Below are 7,429 nucleotides of genomic sequence, written 5' to 3'. Positions count from 1 at the left end.
CCCACCAGCACACACACACACACACACACACACACACACACACACACACACACACACGACTCAGGGTCACGAGCACTCTGGCCTCTCCCAAATGTCCCTGCCTCTGGCCGCGTTCTCCCTCTACAGTGAACTCTCCCCTTCACCACTCCTAGGAGCAGGCATTTTCCTTTATTTCCTCTGTTCCCTCAGGCTACACACAGAGCTTAATAGTAAAACACGTGTCTGACGTGGGGAAGGCCCTGGGTTTGACCCCCAGGATTGCATAACAACAACAACAAACCTACGTCAATGTCCCATCTGCTCTTCCCCCAATGACGGTCGTTCAGGAAAACTGTTGGTGGGAATGCAAAGTGTAGAAATCAGTATGGAAATCCTCAGAAAGCTAAAAATAGAACTAAACATAGAATAAAGCTAAAAATAGAATAGGTCGTAGAATCCACTAAGCCACCCCTGCCCGGGGACCTGAAGCTGCATACTGTTGTGGGATGTTTAATCACACTGTGAACCCTGAGTTTTCATTTGCATTAATTAACAAAATCAGACTGGGGTCAGGAGGCCAAGAATACAGGGGCAAGAGCAAAGTACAGTGATACATGAACATGCTAGAATAGAAACCATGATTCTGGGTGCTGAGTGTGGTCTCTAAAGAAAGTGGCCTGCATAGGCTCAAATATTTGATTGCTAGGTCTCTAGTTGGTGAGACTCTTCAGGAAGGAGTAGGAGGTGTGGGCTTGTCGAAGACAGCCTCGGTTTCCAAAGCCCATATCAGGCTTAGTCTCTCTCTCTCTCTCTCTTCCTCCCTCTCTCCTTCCCTCCCTCCCTCCCTCCCTCCCTCCCTCCCTCCTCCCTCCCTTCCTCCCTCCCCTTTACCTTTAGATCAGGATGTAAGCTCTCAGCTCCCCCTCCAGTGCCAAGCCTCTGTGCTTGCTGCTGCCACGCACCCTCCCGTAATAATGATCATGGATGGATCCTCTGAAACCATAAGCGTGTTCCTAATTAGATGTTTTCTTTCATAAGTTGTCTTGGTTGTGGTGTCTCTCCGCAGCAATAGAAAAGTAACAAGCAAGACAAAAACAATTTTAAACAGCTAACTACTACTACTGATGAAAGTATAGACACTTTGTTGTTGTTTTTGTTTTGTCGCTGTTATTATTGCGTGTGCATGGCTGAGGGGGGACAAGCTGTACCACGCTTGTGGGGGCCCAAGAACAACCTTTAGAGCTGGCTCTCCCTTCCACCGTCACGTGGGCTCTGAGGTTTCCAGGCTCACGTGACAAGCACCTTTACCAGCTGAGCATGCTTGCCCGTAAACTTGTACATGTGTTCAAGAAGGAAGAGAAAGAGAGAGAGAGAGAGAGAGAACAAAAGAAAGGTCATTCTATTTGTAAAATTTCATGAAGTAACTAGAGAGGCAGAATTATACATAATTTTTACTTATGATATCACAGTTTTTATAAACAATAAATTAGATGGCTTTTAATCCTGTAAAATATTAAACAGCCATTAAAATCCCTGTTTTGAAAACTAGTGGTGTAGGAAATGTAATTTTTAAAAAAATATTTATTTATTTATTATGTATACAATATTCTGTCTGTGTGTATGCCTGCAGGCCAGAAGAGAGCACCAGATCTCATTACAGATGGCTGTGAGCCACCATGTGGTTGCTGGGAATTGAACTCAAGACCTTTGGAAGAGCAGGCAATGCTCTTAACCTCTGAGCCATCTCTCCAGCCTAGGAAATGTAATTTTGAGAAGGACAATGTCTTGCTACACAGCCCGGATTGACCTTCAACTTGCCGTCCTCCTGCCCCAGCTTTGAGATTATGGACTTGTGCCAGCTTTACATAATGTAATATTATACAAGAAGCGAGACACACAAAATATCCACTGTTAGGGGTCTAGTTGAGCACACAAAATATCCACTGTCAGGGGAATAGTTGAGCGGTCAAGTATTCACTTTCACATATACAAGGCCTTGTGTTCAATCCCCAGCATCAGAATTCATGGAACAAACTCGTTTTCAATCCCTTTCTAATTTCTTCTGTACGGTGCTGGAAGCTTCTGAGTCCCACCAGTAGGTCCCACTCACGTGTGTTCTGTGCAGTTTTCTGCTTCCCTGCTTCGGGGCCCTGTCTGGTGTCAGAAGAGCCTGCTCAGTCTCCAAACTCAGCAACCTGGAAGTGCAGGGAAAGCGTGCCAACCGGAGCTGATGTGTTAATTCCCAGCCTGCTGTGGGCATTTCTGTGATGGACTAGAGCCATCGCTAGAATTCTGAAAGTACGCGACATACAGCACATGTGTGGATTTCCAGGGAGAGACCCACGGCTTTCATAAGCTATTCGAAGAAATCTGCTTCCCAAGAAAGGAAACAGATGAATGGCAACAGAATGCTCCCTGGTTGTTTCTGGGGAAGTTGAAACTGCACGTCATTTAAAAATACGTTTCTGCATTTCATGTTTTATTATATTGTACTTGTCATTGTTTGTTTGAGACAGGGTCTTGTTATGTAGCCCTGACTGGCCTGGAGTTAGGTATATAGACCAGGCTAACCTTAAACTGGGGAGGTGCTCTTGTCTCTGCCTCCTGAGTCCTGGAATTACAGGCATGCACCCCCACATCAGCGGCATTTTTAAACTTTAAATTACATTTGCTTATTTTGTGGGGGTTGGGGAGCATGTCCATGCCACACCGTGTGTGTGGTAATGGAGGATAACACACAGGATTTAGTTGTCTCTGTGTGGGGCTCAAGGGATGAACTCAGCTCATAAGACCTGGCAACAAGCACCTTCACCCACTAAGCCATCTTTTTGTCCCCACCTTATATTTTAAGAAGGAACATGTACAAAGAGACTGGGAATGCCTTAGCCATGCAGCAAGACGGAATAAAACCAAGAGCCATACCCGGCATGGTGGTGCCCTCCTTTAATCTCTGCACTCGAAGGCAGAGTCAAACAGACCTCTGTGAGTTTGAGACCAGCCTGATCAACATTGCAAATTCCAGGCCAGCCAGAGCCATATGGTAAGACCCTGTCTAAAAAAGAGAAGGAAATTGTGACCCAATGAGATATCTTACTGCCATTAGAAATGTTTTAAGACTTTTAAATGAGGGGTTGGAGAAATAGCTCAGTGGTTAAGAGTACTTGCTACTCTTACAGAGGACCCAGATTCGATTCCCAGCACCTACATGGCAGTCACATCTATGTATAGCTCCAGTTCCATGGGATGTAGTGCTTCCCCAGGCTCCAGACATATACGTGGTGCACATACACACATGCACTCACACATGTAGAATAACATGTAAGTTTTTAAAAAGAATTTTAGAGGACATTGGAAAACGCTTTTGACATATGGAAGGAGCACAGTATTTTATTGCTAGCAGATCTGTGATGTAAATAGCACACAGGGAAGAGAACCGCTGGAACCAGCACATGTTTGCTGGAAAGCTGTAGGACAAAGGCGGTGTACGAAAGGTAAATTGCCTTCCTGTATTTCAGCAGTAAAAAGCTTTAAATACAATACCATTTAACATAACACTGAAAAAAGAAAGAAATAAAAAACAAACAAACAAGAGAAAGAAACACTTAGATCTGTGTGTATGTGTGTGTGTTGGAAATCGAACCTGGTCCCCTGCAAAGGCAGCAAGTGCTCTTAAATGTTAAGCCATCTTTTCAGCCCCCGTGTTTTAGTTATATTTATCTGCGAGTTTGTGTGGAAAATGTGTCCATAAGTGCAGCACTTGCAGAGGGCAGCAGAGGCCAGCAGGAGGCCTCAGGTGCATGGAACTGGAGCTGTAGACTCTAGGAGCCCGCCCAGTGTAGGTGCTGAGACCCGAACCTGGGCCCTCTGGAAGTACAGCAGGCTCTCTTCATATGGGGCCCTCTCTCCAGCCAACTCCCCTTTCTGAGACAGGGTCTCACTGTACAGCCACAGCTGGCCATGTAGACCAGTCTGGCCTCAAATTTAAGCCAATCCTTCTCTCTGCCTCTTGAGTACTCAAGTTACTGATGTGTGGCACCATGTCAGGCTCATTTCCTGTGTTTACTTATTTTTTTTTAATAATTAAAAATGTTAAAGCTTAGTTAAATTGTGTGTGGGGTTGTGTGCTCCCACAAGTGTCAAGGTCAGAGGACAACCTGCAGGACTTAGTTCCCTCCCTGTCTGGGTCCAAGGGATTGGGTCATCAAGCTTGATGGCCAACACCTTCATCTTCTGAGTCACTACTCTGTGCCTTCCTTGGTGTTTGGTTGTTGCTGCTACCGCTGTTAGCAGATATTCATTGCATAAAATCAGAGGTTTCTTTATGACATTTTTCCATATGTGTATAATGTACTTTGATCATATTCGACTCATACATTTTTAGTTGTTGGGTCTTTTGAGATAGTCTTACCATCGAGACCAGGCTGGCCTTGAACTTATGATCCTCCTGCTTCTGTGTCCTGTGTGCTCCCATTCCTGGTGTATGCCACCACATCCAGCTGACCACGGGTTTGTTTGTTTGTTTTTAAACCCAACACCAAAAGTACAATCCATGAAAAGGAAAAAAAATCTACTTAATTCAAATTAAAAGCTTCTTAGTGAAAGACAAGAAAAACTAAAAAGCAGGAGAGAATATTTGTAAAAAATACACTAATGGATTGGTATGTGAAACACATAAGAAATATCTAAAATCAGGCTGGAGAGGTGGCTCAGCAGTTGAGAGCACTGGCTGCTCTTCCAGAGGATCCAGGTTCAATTCCCAGCACCCACATGACAGCTCACAACTATCTATAACTCCAGTTCCAGGGGATCTGACTTCCTCCCATGGGCATACGTACAGGCAAAACACCAATGCACAAAAAATAAAATAAGTGAATTAAAACAAAAGAATACCTAAGACCCAGGATGGCTGTGTGACCAGGTGGTAGAATGCTTGGTGGTGCGTGACATCCTAGGCTTGATCTCTAGCACGGCATTGCATAAGGGACACACGTGACCACCCCACCTCTCTGGAGGCGGAAGCTGGAGGACCAGAAGTTCAAGGGCATCTCTGTCATATAACAAATTGGTGGCCACCCCAGGATATATAAGACTCCCACAAAGAATTCCGTAAACTCAATAATAAGAACCCAATTTTAAAATTAGCAAGAATCTACTAGGAGCAGTTCTTCCCAGAGAGATCCTTCATCTGGCGTTGGATGGCGATACAGATGGAGGCCCGCGTTGGAGCACCGAACTGAGCCCCCCAAGATCCAAATGAGGAGCAGAAGGAGGAAGAAAATGACGAAGGACTGCGAGGGATACTATCACCCACTGATACAAGGGGTCGGATCTAATGAGAGTTTACCAAGGCCAGATGGACCGTGACTGAACGAGCATGTGATCCAACCAGATTCTCTGAATGTGGCCGGATTTCTGAATGTGGCTGGCCTGCAGTCTTTCTGAGAAGCCATTGACAATGACACTGGGACTTGTTTCCTCTGCATATACTGGATTTTTGGGATCCAGTCTGTTTGGATGCTCACCTTCCTGGACCTGGAGGGAGGGGGGAGGAACTTGGACTTCCCACAGGGCAGGAGACCCAGACTGCCCTTGGGGACAAAGAGGGAGGAGGAGAGGGAGGGGGGGAGTGGGAGGGCGTTGGGAGGAGGGGAGTAAATGGAAACTTTTTATAATTTAATAAAATTACTTTCAAAAACAAAACAAACACAAAACAAAACAAATCACTCACCCATCTTCCAAGCCCAGAAAGTTTCCTCCAACAAATTTACTGTTTCGTTTAAGTACAGCATGTTACAACCCAAGCGTTTTGGTTTAGAGGTACCAAAAATGCTTACTTAAAAGAAAAATACAAATATTGTATAAAGAGTAAATATTTGAAATGTGATGTACTTTGTTATTTAATGCATTCAATGATACATTTTGGCATTTTAAAGGTTTTCCTAAAACATCTCCTTAATAGTTCTATGTACTAATTTATAATGAAAGGAAACTGAAAAAAAAATTTCTAAAATAAACAAATTTAAGCTTTAAAAAAAACAAAAAAACACCCCAAACCAACAAACAAACAAAAAAAAGAATCTAAATAGACATCTCACTGAAGTAAAAGACTTATCAGGTTAGGGGCTGGAGAGATGGCTGGCTGCTCTTCCAGAAGACCCGGGTTTGATTGCCAGTACCCACACCCTCTTCTGACCTCTTCGGGCACCAAGCACATACATGCAGGCAAAACACTCACATATAAAATAAAATAAATAATCTAATAAAAAAGATAAATAGTTGAAAAACGAATGAAAAACAATTTAATATTAGTTATCCAAAACAACAATGAAATTACTCTAACCTATTAAAAATGACTAAAAATTTTGACTTAAACTACTTCTACCAAGGGCACAGACCCCAGAAGCTGGTGGGAATTGACGCGGTACGCCCACTAAGAGGATGATTGTCAGCGCTTTACAAACCAGGCTGTACCGTCCAGCATACGCCCACACCAACATCTGTCCGTTCACATTTATTAACCTGTGTAACTGTGAAAGCCAGAAAAACACATATGCTCTGCAATAGGCGGCTAAAAGCAAGCTGGCACATCCATGCAATGGAATATATCACTGAACACTAAAATAAAGTGAGTTGCCAGGCCACAGAAAGTCAGAGCCACCGCAAATACACATGAAAAATCAGTTTAGAAAGTTACCAACGGTGTGCAGCCAACTGTACGGCATTCTGGGAAAAGGAAGCCTAGAGAGAAAGTGAGAATCAGTGGCGTTGAGTTTGTAACAGGTGCTTGTAGCCTGTCAGCAATGAGCAGATGAAGCACAAGTTTGTGGGGGTGAAACTGTTGTTTGATATCATAAAGGTGAATAAATGGCACTATACGTTTGTCAAGCCCCACAGAAGCTGGCCATGGTGGCACATGCCTGTAATTTCAGTCCTGAATTTGAGACCAGCCTGGACTACGTATTGAGTTCTAGGTCATCACAGGCTATATAGTACAGTGAGACCCTGTGTAGTAGTAGTAACAACAACAACAACAACAACAACAAACCATAATAGCCAGCAAGATGGCTAAGCAGGTAAAGATGCTTACCCACAGTCCTGACAACCTGAGTTAATCCTGGACCCCACAAGGTGTAAGGTGTTACATGAAAGGGGTGGGCTTGTTTGTCCCAGCTGCCCGACTAGCTTACACCCGAAATAACCACACAGAAACTGTATAATTAAAACACTGCTTGGCCATTAGCTCTACCTTCTTATTAACTAACTCTTACGTATTAGTTTAACTCATCTCCATTAATCTGTGTATTGCCACGTGGCTGTGGCTTACCAGAGATTCTAACCAGTGTCCATCTCTGGCAGAGGAGCCATGGCTTCTCCCTGAATCTGCTTTTCTTCCTCCCAGCATTCAGTTCTGTTTTCTCTGCCTGCTTAAGTTCTGCCCTATCAACTAGGC

The sequence above is a fragment of the Myodes glareolus genome, chromosome 11 (genome assembly GCF_982192425.1).
Source record: "Myodes glareolus chromosome 11, mMyoGla1.1, whole genome shotgun sequence".
Classification (NCBI taxonomy): Eukaryota; Metazoa; Chordata; class Mammalia; order Rodentia; family Cricetidae; genus Myodes; species Myodes glareolus.
Note: the sequence above shows the minus strand (reverse complement) of the source record.